We start from the raw sequence: 18,598 nt of genomic DNA on the forward strand, positions 1-18,598 counted from the left end.
ATTCAGGGTGATGAGAGAGCCCCATATCCCACGGAAAACCAAAGAGTGCCAATTATGAAGCAATAAAGGAACTCACTTATGGGTCCAATAGCTCCAGCTAAAATATGAGAAAAATAAGAGAGAGTAATGAGAGTGGTTCTTTGGCATAGGAGAATACAGTTTGCATCAAAATTCTTTTGAGGAAAACATAAAAAATGTAGACAACAGGGATTAAATTTCCACTTCATGAGAGGAGCAAATGAGGTTTATATTTCATTCCTCACCTTGGGGGATCCCAGTAAGTACAATGATCTGACACCTGGAGCTACAAGGTTATAGCAGTCAGGGTTCCTTCCCTGATGGGTGTCCTGTTTGTATCTCTGCAGGTTACACAGGATATTGCCTTTCTTCCAGCTGGGCTCATTTAAACTTTTAAGCTAGAATCTATAACCTCATCTTCTGAAGGAGGCAGTGGAAATTTCTGTCTCTGGTGGGTGACCTTGGCTCCATTATTCAACAGAGTAACTTGACCTGCAATATCTTAGTATAAGAGGGAATAGGAATTTCTAGATAGACTTGAGACATTCTTAGGTATGGCTAGTGGATAAAGGGATTGAGGTAATAGACTCCATGCTTAGCAAAACAGCCTTTTACACACACACACACACACACACACACACACACACACACACACACACCCTCTTTGGTTACATGTGCTTTGAACCTAAAGGATTTACTCTTGAAGTTTGACTTTTGATTATTTTAATCATGTTCCATGTATATAAATGCTCCAGGAGGACTAGATACAGGGTGTGATTTGCCATGACTTCTAACCCTCAAATCATTGTTATTCTTCCTTTCAAGGCTGGCCCAGCCCCAGGAGCTTAAGCTCTGAATATCCTCAGCAATGATGAATACAAATGTGTTAGGAAATGAATTAAACCTCAGTGAGTTTCATTTTTTCTTGTCATTCGCTTTAAGGCTACTCTTCCTATGGAAAATCTCCATGGATGAAGTAGCTGATTAAACTTAGATCTAGTGCATTCATCTTTTTATTTTCTTTCATATAGATCAATGGTTCTAAACTTTTATGTGCACACAAACTGCCTGGGGATCTTGTTAAAATGCAGATTCTGATTTAGTAGCTCTGGGGATGAGCATTAGGCTAAGATTCTACATTTTTAGCAAACTCCAAGGTGATGCCTATGGAGGTCTTTGGACTTACTTTCAGCAGTAAGGCCATAAATGACTAGTAAAAAAAATCTCAGAGCATGTACATGTCACTGTTTCTGGTTACCATTGTTTTTCTTTTCTAAACCAACTGCTTATCATTTACCCCTCATTCTTTATCTCCTACCAGTGCTTCTGTCAGAGAGATTTGTTGTAATGTCATTTAAAATGCTGTCTAGACACTAGCTCTTTGTTCATAGCAGGGCATATACATTCCATGAAAACAACAACAGGCTGGGGACCCTCAGTCGGAGAGTTGGGACTTATTGCCTTCTTCTCTGAGCGTTACTGGGATTTCTAGCAAGGAGGCTCCCTACCTTTCTCTCTGCCACTTTTGTTTTTAACACTTTCACTTTTGTTGTCGAATCTCAAGATTTTGAGAAAATTAAAAGTGATAGTACTTACTTGCAGAGGCACACAGCTTATTAAGATAAGAATAGAGAATAAATAAGGAGAAAGGAGTTGACTATTTGCGTGGGAGAAAATAAAAACATCTGAGAATTGGACTGTCTTACACATTCAAACAGTGTAGTAAAGCAGAGCACATGAGAATGAAAACACAGAGAAAGAGCTTACTTATGGCTCCTGCGGTGCTGGCTGCAATATAAACACAAACAAATACGTTTGATGGGAGCATGACTAAAGGAAATATATACATTTCAGAGAGTTTCAGATTAAGTATTTACTACATATTAGATTTACATGGAAGTCAGAAAGAAGGTAAATCTGCATTTTCTTCCTTTCCTTAGGATACTGATAAGATCATACTCCCTGCAATTAGTTTTCTTGTTCTCAATTTTTACTATATTCTTGCTATAAAATGCTTCTAAAAGTTTCTGTTTGTCTTTGATAAACAACTGTATCTAACTCCAGGATTTTTCTTTTACCTTTTAATTGATTGATTGATTAATTAATTAATTTTATTAGCAGAGTTTCCACTTTGATTTCAGGATCCCCTAAGTAACTGAAAATCATCAGTTACTTAGGGGATCCTGAAATCAGCCTCCAGCTCCTCACACTGGTAAAGTAAAAGGAGAACAGTAAAATAGTGATGTTTTCCTTTCTTCTATCTTTATGTAGCTTGTTAACCGCCCTCAGCAGCCCAAAGTAGGCACTTTGTAGAATATTAAAAAGAATGGAGTTGAGAAACGGGAAAACTTACGTAAAGGTTCTGGAATTGCTTTTAAGTTTTTTGTGTTACCTAAAATGAAAATTGACAAGAACTGTGCTAAGTAAAGGTCTGCTGTTTAAAACAAAAAAAGAAAAGAAAATTGACAAATATAATATCACTTAGATTTAAATTTTCAGAGGGCATGGAGTGTAGGCAACCCCATTCTCTTCTCACCAGGTGTGACCTACAAAGAGTCTTGAGGTTAAAGACCTGAGTCCCAGTTTTGCTATTCTCCAGCTCTATGACTGCCTTTGAAATACTAATCTTCTAATCTTTCAAATGGAAATGGTATCTCACATCTCATTTGTACTGCAGGGCTGCAGTGAAAACTGAGGAGTAATAATGGACAAGAGAGCTGAAAATTTCTATGAGAAATGTTATGGAGAGAAATATTCAGTGACTAGAAAGAAATTAAATTCTTCTCCAAAGTAGTAAGCTTTCACTGCATTGAAGGTGTTCTGCTTTATTTTACTTTTCTTCTACCTTTTTTATATTTTTTCTTATTCCTTATTGTCATTTAGAAAATTCTGAATGCTGTATTTCATAAACATTTCATTTTGTTTGCATGTTAATCTGTGTGATTCTGCTCTTTAAAAAACTCTGTGTGTGTGTGTGTGCGTGTGTGTGTATTCCTTACTTTCATTAGGACCTTAGTTATGCCCTTTGAAATTCCAGTGAGTTTGTCTGCAGTCTAACCCTTGTTTCTGCCTTGAGATTAACTAATGTTATTTTAAGATGTCAAAAGCCTCTTTATTGAAACGAGTTTATTTCTGAAATGAGTTAATTTTACAATGAAATTTCAAAGGTTTTTTCATTTGTGTAAAATTATGGCTTGGACTTTTAGAATCTATTTTGGTCTTTCATTTTCCTAAAGATTTTCTCTGAAATTCTTTCTTCTTTTTTTCCTCCCCACTCTTTCCTCTTTTACCTGTTCAATTCTGCTTCTTATGTACTTTTATTTCTCTTTGTTGAAATTTCTTTAAGTGCTGAAGCATTATTTTTAAAAAATTATGTTTAGTAGAAAAGCTTTTTTGAGTTAAAAATTTTGAAATTTATTTCTCTAAAAGTAATTAAATAAATATAGTTTTTACCTGCATACTTATGAACTTTTTTGTTTTATACCTTGTTGTGTTTGAGGGAAATAACTTTTTACAGAAATGATAAGATCTACCCCAGCACCTGGGAAGAGATGTCAATTTTTCTATGTGGTATAAACTGAAGTAACATACTGCATTCCCACTACCAAATAAAGATAATTTAAAAAAGATAGCTCCCATATATTTAATATTTAACAATATTAAGTTACATTAGGAATAGCAAATATATATGAGTTATTTACTAATTCTGATAAATTAGTAGCCACTCCTGGGAGATAAGAAGAATTTAGGTTGCCTGTGGGCTGAACAGGAAAGAGAACTATGATCACTTACTGAAGTCTGCCACCAGCAAAGGCATGAGCAAAGGTGGAACACATCATATATTTTCTACTCCTAACCTAAAGTAATATAGAATAATGAAGACAAAGGAACATTTTGAACTGAGAATTTTGTGGCCCTGTCCAGCTGAAGACAAATAAGCAGGACAAAGGTATTCACTTATTGACTTTCAGAGTGGAGAAGCAGCTAAAAAACTTAGACTTGCATATACTGCCAAAATACTAAGTATTATGTGTCTTTGGATCAAGGACATGGTTTCTGTGGATAATCTTCCTAATGAAAATATCAGAAGCATTTCTCAGAGAGTAACATATTTTTCATACTGGACAGAAATACTGGTTGTCTTTGTGGGGGTCACAAACTCAAGTTGCCGTCAGGGGCCCAGCAAAGCTTGTGAATAGTGAATTTGTCAGTTATAGGGGATAGTAGGAAAATTGGCCATTTTAAAAGGACACTCCTTATCTAGAAGCATTCAAATTCAAAATTTTAAATAATGAAAATGGAGTAAGAGCTGGGAAGATGGCAGACTAGGTAAAAGCATGGTTTGCCTCCTTCCAGGTGAAGATTGAAATTACAGCCAAATTTATTTTAGTGAACGTGGAGAATTACCTGAAGTTTAGCTGATCATAACGCATACGTCTGATAAGATAAAGGAGGAGCCACATTGAAGTCTATAGGAGGGGCAAAATCATGAATTGGGCTGGACCTACACCTGTGGATGGTGGAGGATCACCGAGAGGGAGAGTGAACTGCAGAGGCTCCCCTGAAGGAGAAGGGGGTCCTGGCCTCATTTGGGGGCTCCCCAGCCCAGGGTCCCAGCCCAGGAAGAGGAGTTTCCAACAACTCTGTAGGAATTAGAGGAAATTCTGGCTGTCTGGGTGAGATGGAAAGAGATTGAAACGTTTGATGCTCCTTTGAAGGGCCCTTGCTAGGGCCTCTTGCCTGCGGACACTCACCTGGGGCATCAGTGGTGGGTCAGATGCTTGCTCAGGATTCATACTGGGGAAGTCTAAATTACCTGGCGCCAGAACGAGGGCTGGAAGGGCAGCCACCATTTTGGCTCAGTTGTGGCCCCCTATAGGGCAATCTATAGACCACATCAGCTTGACTTTGCAGACTCCTCCCACAGAACCATTAGGAAGTGCTGGCCTGAGGAGACCAGCCCACCCCATCCAACCTGCAGATTGCCCTGGAGTTTTGTTTATGGATGGCTGCCAAGCCTTGCACCTATTCAGGGCTAAACATTTGCAGCTGGTAGCCTGCACTGTGAGTGCTCATTTTGAGACAGTTTCAGGCTGATCACTGCTGCCAAAACGAACTTGAGCAGATCTCAGGGATCTGTGGGCCAGTCTCAGATAGCAGCTGGTCTTGCTGTGATCTAGTTACCAAAGTTGCCTTAAGACTGAGGCTGTATTAATCTCCCTGAGCCCCTGATGACCATTGTCTCCCTGAGACCCTGCCCCACTCAACCCACAAATAGCCCCAGGTGGCCCATTGGACAGTCAACCGCCCCTCTCCCACTCCTAATCTCTCAATCCATACTGGCAACAAGCTATGGGTAGCAGGGTTAGCACTACAGGGAAATCAGTTGCAGGCAGACCTCTGCTGCCTGCAACAGCTGCAATATTGCGTTAGGGGATCACAGAGGTTTGGGGGACCACCCCAGATGGCAGCTGGTCTCATTGTGATCTGTGACTACAGTGAGAACTCCTGGGCACAGATGTTGCAGCAAAACTGAGCCTGTGTTGGCCTAATGGTCCTTGTCTCCATGAGATCCTGCTTCGTGCAAGCCACGAAGTGCCTGTAGCTCATTGATAGGCAGCCTCCCCCACACTGCTTTTCTCTGGGATTGTGCATTGGGCACAGGCTACAGACTTTGGCTAGCACAGTGAGCGGATTTTGGGGAAAACAGTTGTGGGCAGACCATTGCTGCCTGTATGAGCTGCAATATCTTTTGAGGGGATCGCAGGGGTCTATGAAACCACCCCAGAGAGCAGCTTGTCTTCCTGTGTTCTTAACTACTGTGGAAACATGTAGACACAGAAATTGTAGAAAACTGAGGCTATTGGCCTGACAGCCCTTGACTCCCTGAAATCCTGCCCCATCTGATATACAAAGTGCCCGCGGCATGTTGATAGGCAGCTGATCCTGCCCTGGGATGGAGCATACTACATAGTCAACAGATCTCAGCCAGTGAAGTGAGCAGAATTCAGGGAATAAGTGGCGAAATGCAGTATCGCTTGGGCAGATCTCAGGGGTTTTGTGGACCCGTTACAGATGACAGTAGGTCATGCAGTGATATCTGACTTTGGTGGGAGCCCGCAGTCCCGAACTGGAAGTGAATCTGGTGCTGAATAGGCCTGACAGCGCTGTGCCTCACTGAGACAACGCCACACCTAACCCACAAATTACGTGTGGCAAGCCTGCTCCTAGGCAACCCAATCCCATCCTGTCCTTTCCTTGGGTCATGACTACAACAGCAAAAATAACACTCAGTTCATGGGACCCACGCAAAGCCCATTCATCTGGGAGGAGCATTCAGTGACAGGCCACAAACTCACAGCCATGAGCTTCTGTAATTCTTAAACAGAGCTTAAGTGTTTGCAGGCCTGAGGTGGGCAGCAGCTGACCTTGCTATGATTAGAAACTTGTAGAGGGAGACACAGAGACAGCTCTGGCATGTAAACGGACACTGCAGTGGCAGGGGGAAATTTACTCAATAGATCCAGGAAACTCCCAGGGTCCCTTCACCATCCTACACACATATCACCCAGAGGCTCTTCCAGTTTACTTAAGGCAACTGACAGGCAGTGTCAGACCTTGAGGAAATCTGGTCCCTCCACTAAACTGCCTTGGGTCAAGGATGGGGGATAACTGGCCTGCTACCAACAGTGTTGCCTCTTCCGCTTCCTATAGATTCAACATAGATTTGCTTTTTAGCTCCCACAGGTAACCCTGAGCAATCAAAGGCAGCAGCTGACCTTGGCCTACTGAGGAGCCCTCCCACGGGGCTCCAGCTCACCTGGAGGCTGGCACTAGACTACAATAGAGCAATTCCAGACTATTTCCATAAGTGGTACACACAAAGGGTGGTCTCAACAAGTTCACAAGCCTGTTAGGGCAAATCCCACTCAGTGGGATCACACCCCACAGAGCAACTCTTACTCTGTGGGTGCAGCCAATTCCCACAATTAGTCAGCCTGATCATTAATCCTGTCCACTGATGTACTAACAACAAAAAAGGCTTAGTGACAACAGAAGATCACACACAACCCACACAAAGATCACTTCCAGAGCCCTGGCATAAGGGATTAGGGAGAGTGCACCACTGGGCCACACAGGACATCTTTCACATAAAGTCATCTAGCTAAGGCTGAGAGATGAAAAAAAATATTCCTAACATATAGAAAGAACAGAGAGAGGCTAATAAAATGAGAAAACAAAGAAACATGCCACAAATGAAACAACAGAAGAAAACTCCAGAAAATAAGCTAAATGAAATGGAGGCAAGCAATATACCAGAGACCGAGTCAAAATAATGGTTATAAGGGTGCTCAACAAACTTAAGGGGAGAATGGTGGAGCACAATGAGAACCTCAAAAGAGAGATAGTAAGCATAACAAAGGAAAGAGAAACCATAAAAAAGAACCAGATAGAAATGTGGAATATGATAATAGAAATGAAGAATACACTAGAAGGATTCAACAAAAGATCAAATCAGTGAACTGGAAGATAAGGTAGCAGAATACACCAAATCAGAACAACAAAGAGAAAAAACGATTTTTAAAAATGAGGATCGTTTAAGAGACCTCTGGGACAACATGAACTACAACAATATCCAGATGATAGGAGTACCCAAAGGAGAAGAGAGAGAGCAAGCAATTGAGAATCTATTTGAAGAAATAATGACAGAAAATATCCCTAACCTGGCAAAGGAATTAGACATACAAGTTGAGGAAGCACAGAGAGTCCCAAACAAGAGGAATTCAAACAGATCCACACCAAGGCACATCATAATTAAAAGAACAAAACTCAAAGACAAAGAGAGAATCTTAAAAGCAGCAAGAGAAAGGCAGCGAGTTACTTACAAGCTACTTGTTTGTTTATTTATTTATTTATCTTTATGGTGATATGGGTTAATGAAATCCAATAAATTTCAGCTATACATTTTAACAGTAAGGCATATATGTTTATACTGTGAGTTCATCTCCCACAGTTAGATTTCTTTCTGTCATCACATATTTGACCCCCTTTACCCCATCTACTTCCCTCCTTCACTCTCCCCCCTACCCTCTGGTAACCACTAATGTATTGTTCATGACCATGAGTCTCTGTTCTTTTGACCCGTTCCTTTGTTGCTTAATGGAAACTCTGCAGGCCAGAGGGACTGGCAAGAAATATTTAAAATATTTAAAAACAAGAAACTACAACCATGAATACTCTATCCAACAAGAATTTTGATTAAAATGGAAGGTGAAATAAAGAGCTTCCCAGACAGAGAAAAGCTTAAGGAATTCATCACCAATAAGGCAGTATTACAAGAAATGTAAAAGAGACTTTTACAGAAAGAGAAATGGTAAAAAAGAAAAAAGAAAGAACAAATACGAATAATAAAAATGGTGGTAACTAGGTACCTATCGGTAATCACTTTAAATGAAAATGGATTTAAGTGCTCCAATCAAAAGACATAGGGTAGCTGAATGGATGAGAAAAAAAGATCCGTGCACATGTTGTCTACAAGGAACCTACTTCAGATCAAATAACACTCAGAGACTGAAAGTAAAGGGATGTAAAAAGATATTTCACACAAATGGAAATGAAAAAAAAAAAAGGTAGGGGCAGTGATACTTATATCAGACAAAACAGACTTTGAAACAAGGGCTATAAGAGCCAAGAGGACATTATCCTAGTAAATGTATACACACCAAACATAGGAGCACCAACATGCATAAAGCAATTATTGATGGACATAAAAAGAGAGATCAACAGTAATACACTCTTAGTAGGAGACTTTAACACCACATTGACAACAATGGACAGATCTTCCAGGCAAAAAATCAACAGAAGCAATGAGCTTAAAAGACACACTAGATCAGATGGATTAACAGATATTTTCAAAGCTTTTCACCCCAAAGCAGCAAAATACACATTCTTCTCAAGTGCACATGGAACATTTTTCAGGTTATACAACATGTTAGGACACAAAACACATCTCAATAAATTTAAGAGGATTGTAATCATATCAACCATCTTCTCTGATCACAATGGTATGAAACTAGAAATCAACCAAAAAAAAAAAAAAAAAAAAAGAGAGAGACACTGGAAAATACATAAGCACATGGAGGCTAAATAATATGCTACTAAACAATGAATGGGTTAACATGAGGTCAAGGAAGAAATCAAAAGATACCTAGAAACAAATGAAAATGAAAACACAACAACTCAATGTATGGGTCAGAGTGAAAGCAGTCCTAAGAGGGAAATTTATAGCAATACAGGCCTACCTTAAGAAACAAGAAAAAGCTCAAATAATCTAAACTTACAATTAAAAGAACTAGAAAAAGAACAGCAAACAAAGCCTGAAGTGAATAGAAAGAAGGAGATAATAAAGATTAGAGTGGAAATAAATGAAATAAAGTTTAGGAAAACAATAGAAAAGATAAATGAAACCAAGAGCTGGTTCTTTGAAAGAATAAACAAAATTGACAAACCCTTAACCAGACTCATCAAGGAAAAAAGAGAGAGGACTCAAATAAATAAAACCAGAAATGAAAGAGGAGGAATAACCACGGACTTCACAAAAATACAATGGATCATAAGAAAATACTATGAACAATTACATATCAATAAACTGGAGAATCTGGAAGAAATGGACACATTTATAGAAACATACAATCTCCTAAGACTGAGTCAAGAGGTAAACAGAAAATCTGAACCGACTGATTACAACCAATGAAATTGAATTAGTGATCAAAAATTTCCCAAAAAACAAAGTCCCGGACCAGATGGCTTTATAGGTGAATTTTACCAAACATTTAAAGAATTAATTCCTATTCTTTTCAAACTCTTCTGAAAAATTCAAGAAGAGGGAAGGCTCTCCTTTTATAAGACCACCATTACCTTGATCTGAAAACCAGACAAAGGCATTACAAAAAAGAAACTATAGGCCAATATCTCTTATGAACATTGATGCAAAAATCCTCAAAAAAATATTAGCAAACCAAATTCAGCGATACATCAAAAATATCATATACCATGATCAAGTTGGATTTATTCCTGGGATGCAAGTTGGTACAATATCGCAAATCAATGTGATATACTACATTAACAGATTAAAAGATAAAAACAACATGATCATTTCAGTAGATGCAGAAAAAGGGTTCGACAAAATCCAGCATCCACTTATGATAAAAACTCTCAGCAAAGTGGGAATAGAGAGAACATACCTCAATATAATATAGGCCATATATGACAAACATACAGCTAACACATATTCAATGGGGAAAGGTTAAAACTGTTTTCCTTAAGAGCAGGAACAAGACAAGGATGCCCACTTTCAACACCCCTCTTCAACCCTGTATTCCTAGACACAGTAATCAGATAACAAAGAGAAAAAAAACATATCCATATTGGAAAGAAGAAGTGAAACTCATTATTTGCAGATGACATGATACTATATATAGAGAACTCTAAAGATTCCACCAAAAAAAAACCTGTTAGAATTGATCAATGAATTCAGTAAAGTAACAGAATATAAAATATATATTCAGAAATCAGTGGCATTTTTGTACATTAATGATGAACTTTCAGAAAAAGAAATTAAGAAAATAATCCCATTTGCAATTGCATGAAAAACAATAAAATATCTAGGAATCAAATTAACCAAGGAGGTAAAGATCTGTTCACAGAAAATTGTAAGTCACTGACAAAAGAAATGGAAGGAGAGACAAATAAATGGAAGCATATACTGTGCTTATGGGCGGAATGATTCAATATCATTAAAATAGCCATCCTACCCAATGCAATTTATAGATTCAATGCAATCTCTATTAAATAACCAATGGCATTTTTCAGAGTGCTAGAACAAAGAACCCTAAAATGTATATGAAACCATAAAATACCCCCAAATAGCCATGGCAATCTTGAGAAAGAAGAACAAAGTTGTAGATATCACAATACCTGATATCAGACTATACTATAAGGTTATAGTAATCAAAACAGCATGGTACTAGCATAGAAACAGATACATTCATCAATGGAACAGATTAGAGAGCCCAGAAATAAATCCATACCTCTATGCTCACCTAGTATATGCCAAAGGAGGGAAGAATGTACAATGGGGTAAAGACAGTCTCTTCAATAAATGGTGCTGGGAATAGTGGACAGATACATGCACAAAAAAAGAAACTAGACCACCTTCTTTCACCATATATAAGAATAAACGCAAATTGGATTAAAGACTTAAATGCAATCCAAAATCATAAATCTTCTAGAAGAAAACAAGCAGTAAACTCTCTAATATTGCTAACAGTAATTTCTTTTCAGATATATCTCTTTAGGCAAGGGAAAAAGAAGAAAATATAAACAAGTGAGACTACATCAAACTAAAAAGTTTTTGCACAGCTAAGGAAAATATTAACAAAACAAAAAGACAACCTACTGAATGGGAAAAGATATTCACTTATGATACATCTGATAAGAGATTAATATCCAAAATATTTAAAGAATTCATACAACTGAATGACAAAAAATTCAATTAGAAAATGGGCAGAAGACCTCAACAGATATTCCTCCAAAGAGGAAATACAGATGGCCAATAGACATATGAAAAGATGCTTAAGGTCACTAATCATTAGAGAAATGCAAATTAAAACCACAATGAGGTATGTCCTCAAACCCATCAGAATGTCTATCGTTAATAAATCAAAGAACAAGTGTTAGTGAGGATGTGGAGAAAAGGGAACTCTTATACACTGTTGGTGAGATTGCAAATTGGTAAATGGAAAATAGTCTGGAGTTTCCTCAAAAAATTAAAAATGGTTATACCTTTTGACCTAACATTTGCACCTCAGGGTATTTATTAAAAGAAAACCAAAGCAATAATTTGTAAAGATCTATGCTCCCTGGGTTCATGGAAACACTATTTACAATAGCCAAGATATGGAAGCCACCTAATGCCCATCAACAGACGATAGATAAAAAGTTATGATTCATATATACAATGAAGTATTACTCAGCCATTAAAAAAATGAAATCCTACCATTTGCAATAACATGGGTGGACCTAGAGGTTATTATGCTAGGTGAAATAAGTCAGACAGAGATATACCATATGATTTCACATATGCAGAATCTAAAGAACAAAAAGAAGAAACTAATCAAAAACAGACTCACAAATGTAGAGGACTATCTGGTGATGGCCAGAGTGGAAGGAGTTGGGGAGCTGGTTTAATGGGATGAAGGGTTAAAGAAGTAAATTAGTAGTTGATAGATGATCATGGGAATAGGGAGCACAGCATAAGGAATGCAGTTAGCATTAATGTAATGGCTTGGTGGAGAGCCAGAGGAGAGAAAGAGTAACTAGGGGAGGATCGTTTTATAAACTATATAAATGTGTAACCAATGTACTGTATACTTGAAGTAATAAAATAAAATAAAAATAAAATAAAATAAATAAAATAATGCGAATGGTAAGATTTCATTCTTTTTTTATGTATATTCCATTTTATATATGTACCATATCTTCTTTATCCAATCACCTGTTGATGGGTATAGAGGGTATTAGTCTGAGTGAAATAAGTCAGACAAAGAAAGACAAATACCACATGATTTCCATTCTATGTGGAATCTAAAGGACAATATAAATGAGCAAACAAAACAGAAACAGACTTATAGATACAGAGAATAAACCAATGGTTGCCAGAGAGGCAGGGCAGTTTGGGAGCTGGGTGAAAAAGGTGAAGGGAGTAAGAAGTACAATTGGTGGTTACAAAAAAGTCACGAGAATGTAAAGTACAGCATAGAGGATATAGTCAATAATATTGTAATAACTAGGTATAGTGCCAGGTGGGTACTAGACTAATTGGGGGATCACTTCATAAAATATATAAATATCTAACCACTATGCTGTACACCTGAAACTAATATAAAACAATATTGAATGTCAAAAAAAATTAAAAATAAAAAAATAAAAATAAATAAAATAACTCTATGCTAGTTGGCCAGAACACTTCTACAGATGGCACTGGGCTAGTGGGTCACTAATTTGGGAACTCTACTTTGAGAAAAAGGGATCTAGGTGAGCAATACTTCAACAACATGGCAATGTGATTGACATCACAGGGGCTGTGGCCTGAGCTGGGATGGGCCAAATGAATCCTATTTTTATTTTAAGAATAGGTATTTGGTTTGATCACATTTAATTAAAGTTCGTGATTCATAAACTTGCACAGGTTGTGAAGCACCTGGAAGTTCTTATACTTTTTAGAGAAAATCATGAAATAGTGATATATTGAATTCCATCTTTGAACAAAAAACAATTTTACTGTCAAAAATATGACCAGAATGTAGTATTCAATATGAAAAAATTTACCTAAAGTACATAGTTCAGAAGAAAAAAGCTGTCCAACTGAGATTATCTGTTTCTGGATTTTCCATTCTATTTCTTGGGTAATTTTTCTTGATTTCTTCACTTTTCTGCCCCTCATTGCTCAACCATCTCTTCATTTATAAATTGTGTTCATTTTGCTTTGACAATAAATGGAAATTGGTTCCTGGAGAGTGATTTAAGCTTTATCGCCTTGAATTTTTACTTTCTCCATTAACTTCCTTTAGTCTTTCTAAAGGAAGTTAAAATTAGTTATGTAATTGATTCAAAATTTTATGAGAGATTAAATAACTTACCTACTTTCAAAGCATCAGTAAATAGGAGCTTGACTGCAATTCAAGGCAGCCTGGCTCAAGAGCCTGCATGTGTAACTGCTAGGCAACTGTCCCTCAATATACTTGAAATATTTTAATTAACAAACAAACATTTTAAGGGTCATTTTTAGTAGACTTATTATACTAGTCTCAATTCATAGAGAAAGAATGCATACTTCCAATAATAGGAGTGAGCAATAACTTTTCTCTCACAGCAAAAATGAATAGCATAATTTCCTTCTTTGTTGGTGGGATATAGTTAGAGACACAGAGTCAAGGGAGGATCTATTTGGGCTGGAAGAAAATCAAACCTGTCCTGTACTTCAAGAAGAAGGAGATAATGGAAGAAGAAAATGTAAAGATGTAGAAGGGAGAAACTATGACTGCTGAAGAGATAAGGTCGGGTAGGGAGATGAGGTCAAAAGCTTGAGGGGAGGAATTTGCTTGAAAGCACAAGGGGTATTTCATTGTATTAGGGAGAAAGGTGAGACATGTGAGCATGATACAGATAAGATAACTAACAAAGAAGGTGGAGAATCATAAGCCTTGAGCCCTGTCACTCTGACATAGGAGGGAATGGATAAAACAGGCAGACATCCTCTGCCTACTGCAGGAGCCCTACAGTACCAGATTTTGAAATGGGATGAAAAACTTACTCACAGATCCTTGCAGTAAAACTAAAGAACAATAACAAATATTTAAATCAGTCCAGAGTTAATGGTTTAAATAATCCACTCATTTCTTAGAGTCTTTCCAAAAATGTGCTCTCAGGATACATTAAGCTCTCCATTCCCTGGTAGGCACATAGGTTACTACACCTGCTGGACTCAAATCTTCTTCCCCCTTGGACACTATTCAAGTGTGAAAGTTTTCAGCAGAGTATTTAGGTTTACAATTCTTCCAATATTCTGATTTAATTCATCACCTTTCTTTTACCTTATTTTCCACCCTACCCCTTTTTCTTTCTTTTGTCTTTTCAGTTTAGAGAGTCTCCTCTCCATAATGTGATAGCTTCAAGAGCCAAAGAAAAGAAATGTTAGAAGGGTTCCAATTCTTTGAAAGAAAATTGAGGCTGAGAGAGGGGATGCTCTATGCTTATGTATGCGAAAAATTATACAGTTGTCCTCCCCTTTATTCATGGTTTTGCTTTCCATGGTTTTAGCTATCTGTGGTCAACTGCAGTCCAAAATATTAAATGGGAAATTTGAGAAATAAACAATTCGTAAGTTTAAGTTGTGTGTTGTTCTGAGTAGCATGATGAAATTTTGCTCTGTCCTGCCCTGTCCCACCCAAGACATGAATTATCCCTTTGCCTAGTGCATCCATGTGGTGTAAACTTCACGCCTGTTTCACTTAGTAGTTGGTTGGGTTATCAGATTGACTGTTGAGGTATCACAATACTTGTATTCAAATGACCCGTAATTTACTTAAGAATGGCCCCAAAATGCAAGAGAAGTGATGTGGCAATTCAGATATGCCAAAAAGAAGCTATAAACTTTATCATAGGTGTGTACAGTAAAACAAAAACAAAACAAACACACAAAAAACCAGTATACATAGGGTTTGGTACTATCTGCTGTTTCTACTGGGGGTTTCAGCATGTATGCCCCATGGCTAAGGCGGGACATGACTGTAGGTGGTTTTAGCCTCCAATTTTTCTGATTCTAAGTTAAGTGCACTTTTTTATATAACCGACAATTTTTTTCCCCCTTTCTGTTCTTTCTGGAATATTCTTTTAAATAGTAATTTACTTTTTCACCTACAATTGATTCTCCCATTTTTCTGTCCTTTTTCTTAATCTCTGAAGTGTTCCTCTTGTACTATTATGTAAATCATAGGGAAGACTTGTGGAACTTCTAATGATAATAATTATGAGTAATAATAATATACAAACTACTATAGAGTGCAACCCACTGTATTCAGTGGAGAAAGGCTGAACATTTGTCTTATTTGCCTTGTGTTGCATGTTAAATTGCTGTGTGAAGTCTGATTACTTCCATCATCTTTTGGGATCTCATTTAACTAATCTCTAAAATGACAGGGTTTAACAGTGCTCTTTTCAGCTCAACTTTTAATGATCCACTGAGTCTCAATTCACAAATAGAAGTCCTATATTCATGGGCCTTTCAGTCCTAACTGATAAAGTCTAGGATAACTGGAAAGCAAAAAAGGCTGACATTCTAAACTTAAGTCCTGTCTAAAAAAGAGGGGAGAGAGAGGACACCAGGGGGGACACCAAGGGTTCATGGTGGAAAAACAGCCAGGAACATGCTCAGTCCCCTTGTGGGCTGTGCTAAATGGACACACAGATACATTCATGAGGGTAATGGCTTAAAAGGCCACCGAGTTAATCCCCTTTTGAAGAGAAGCATCAGAATGAAGCCCTTACACTCCCCACCCCATGGAGCTCCAAATCCTTTGTGCCACCTGTGGTGTGGTTTGGTCACTGGTCTTTAAGGATCTTATGCTTTGATGCTGTGGTTAAGGCCCAGAAAGATGTATAAAACTGGTGATGAGCAGAGCAGCTATTTACTTTATTTTTCATCTTTGTAAAGGTTGAAATTCTTAAGGGAACGTGGAAGACTTAGCATTAGTTAAACTTTCTTTAGTTGCCCTATGTACTCCTTTCTTTTTACATGCTTACTCTCCTCTTTCCTAAATTGAGAAATAGAAAAGAGACTTAAATATGATTCCTGAAATTGACATTGAGGATCAAGACTAAAAATCCATAAGAGTCTGGATTAATTGGTTTAAAAAACATAATTCTCACAGCTCTTTTACATAGGGGACCCTAATTAGTTTTCATTAAGTACTGTGGATGATCAGATGCTACAATGCTGGGATTTGAATGTTAGTTTATCTACTTACTAGCTATGTGACCCTGCACAAGTTTTTTAACTTTTTTATGTCTAAGTTTATTCATTTTAAATATAGTATTTATAATATCTGCTTCCTAAGATTGTTATGAAGATGTAAATTGCCTAGAACAGAGATAAGGTCGATTTGAGATTCTTAGAGAAATAGTAAGATCAAGCCCTTTGAGTTCCTAGTTTGAGAACTTCTTTCTCAAGTTACTATAGTCCAGTGAGTTGCCTATGAGGTTGACCTCATAAGAGGGCCTCATCCATCCAGCAGGACTACACTAATATTTTTTCCATATGCATAATTTCTCAAATTCCTTGAAAACTTTTACTTCATAAAGATACTTTGAATTGAAAAATTAAATCTATTTAATGGTGTTGTTGGGGCAGTTGGACAAGTTTGGAATCTGGAGTCGAAAGACCGTGTTTAGAAGCTTAGTTTAAACTTTTACTAGCTAAGTGTCCTCGGGCAAGTTAATTATTGCCCTAGAACTCCAATTTTCTCATCTGTAATTCCTTTAACTATGGATTTAATCAACACTGCTTTCTTTCATTACAACTTTCCCCTCCTCCTTTACTCCCATTCTGCACTCTCTTCACAACGCTCTTTCTTCTCCTCTCCCATTTCTAAGTTAAAGAAAATATTATTTTACTGAAACCATCACTGGCCAGCTAAAACAGTTTAATCCTCTATTTTTAATAAGTGGGCTTTTCATTTTCCAAAATTTTTATTAATTTCAGACAAATGCTCAATGATGGGGAAGGAAGAGGACAAAGAATAAAACTTAAGCAGTTAGGGGATCCTAGCCTTGTGACACACCAGAGAATAGAAATTGGGAATAGAAAAGGAACTCACCCTTTGTTCTCCTAAAAATAAGCACAAATTTAAAAGTTTATGTGGTTGTCTGTCTCAAAAACAATACATTTTTTAAGGGAGAGTATCAGCACAGGGAAGCGCTCGGAGCCAAATCCTGAATGTTGGTTGCAGCTCAGAGAGGTAGGAATTAGACATCACCTCCATTGCTACCAGCCAGACCTGGGGATACCTCCAGGGTAGGCCGTCATTACCCTCCAGTCACATGAAGCTTTGAAATTCTCAAGACATATAACACTATTTGTCTCTCATACTATTTTATATCCATTATCATCTCATTTTTCATACTAACTCATTGCTCTCTTCCTTCTTTACTTTGTTTTCTGAGCCCTAGTAATTTGGAAATGTTTTCTGCTGACATGTCATGGTAAGCCATTATAAAGTTTCATTCATTTTCTGTACTGTTGGTTGATTATTCAGGTGTCTGTGTTATGCAGGAAAAGAAATTAGAGGAATGTGAAGCTCAAGCTTTTACTGTAACTCAGTGGAAGAAGTCTGGGCAGTTTAGGAATATGTCCTTGAAATTAAATGGGGTTAAATGTCAGTACAGTTGAGGAAAAGTAAAGGTACTTACCAACACTTGATTGAGACAGTGCTAAAAGAAAAGAAAACAAGAATGAGATCTGTGTTTCTCAGAATTTAGATTCTATAGCTATTATATTAGGTAGGAGCTTTGGGAAAGAGGACAGCAATGGGTCACATTCATTTTCATACTGTCAGTTGCAATGCAGTGTGGAAGACAGATGGGTATCCATTTATAGATTGCCTGTTGGTTATAAATTTCAAATTTTGTATATTTTCTCAGTAATACTCTTGTGGTTGGGGTAGAATTACAAGATCTAATATAACCTGTCTTTTAATTTCTTTTAGTAAGAGGCTAGCAATATTTTGGGGGTATTACTAGTTTCTCAGTCCATGGAAACTTTTCTGCCTCTGTGTCTTCTTTCATTTCTGATCTTGCTGCTTTTTTTTCACTCCCTCTTTTCCCTTTCTGCCTTTTCTTCTTCCTCTTGCTTTCAGTTTTCTTTCTTTTTTTCCCCTTGTTTTGAAAGATCTGTTGTTGTTATACCAAACTATTACTACATCACTGCTTCAACACAGGATTCCACTTTCCAAAAATTATTTGT

General features: G+C 37.4%; 1 protein-coding gene across 1 annotated transcript in view; it reads right to left on the reverse strand.

Moving 5' to 3' along the window:
- TSBP1 (testis expressed basic protein 1) overlaps positions 1-18,598 on the reverse strand; it is a 78,417-nt gene that overhangs the window by 48,093 nt on the left and 11,726 nt on the right. The gene's annotated exons all lie outside the window — the stretch shown is intronic.

The sequence above is a fragment of the Rousettus aegyptiacus genome, unplaced genomic scaffold (assembly GCF_014176215.1).
Source record: "Rousettus aegyptiacus isolate mRouAeg1 unplaced genomic scaffold, mRouAeg1.p scaffold_m13_p_1, whole genome shotgun sequence".
NCBI lineage: Eukaryota > Metazoa > Chordata > Mammalia > Chiroptera > Pteropodidae > Rousettus > Rousettus aegyptiacus.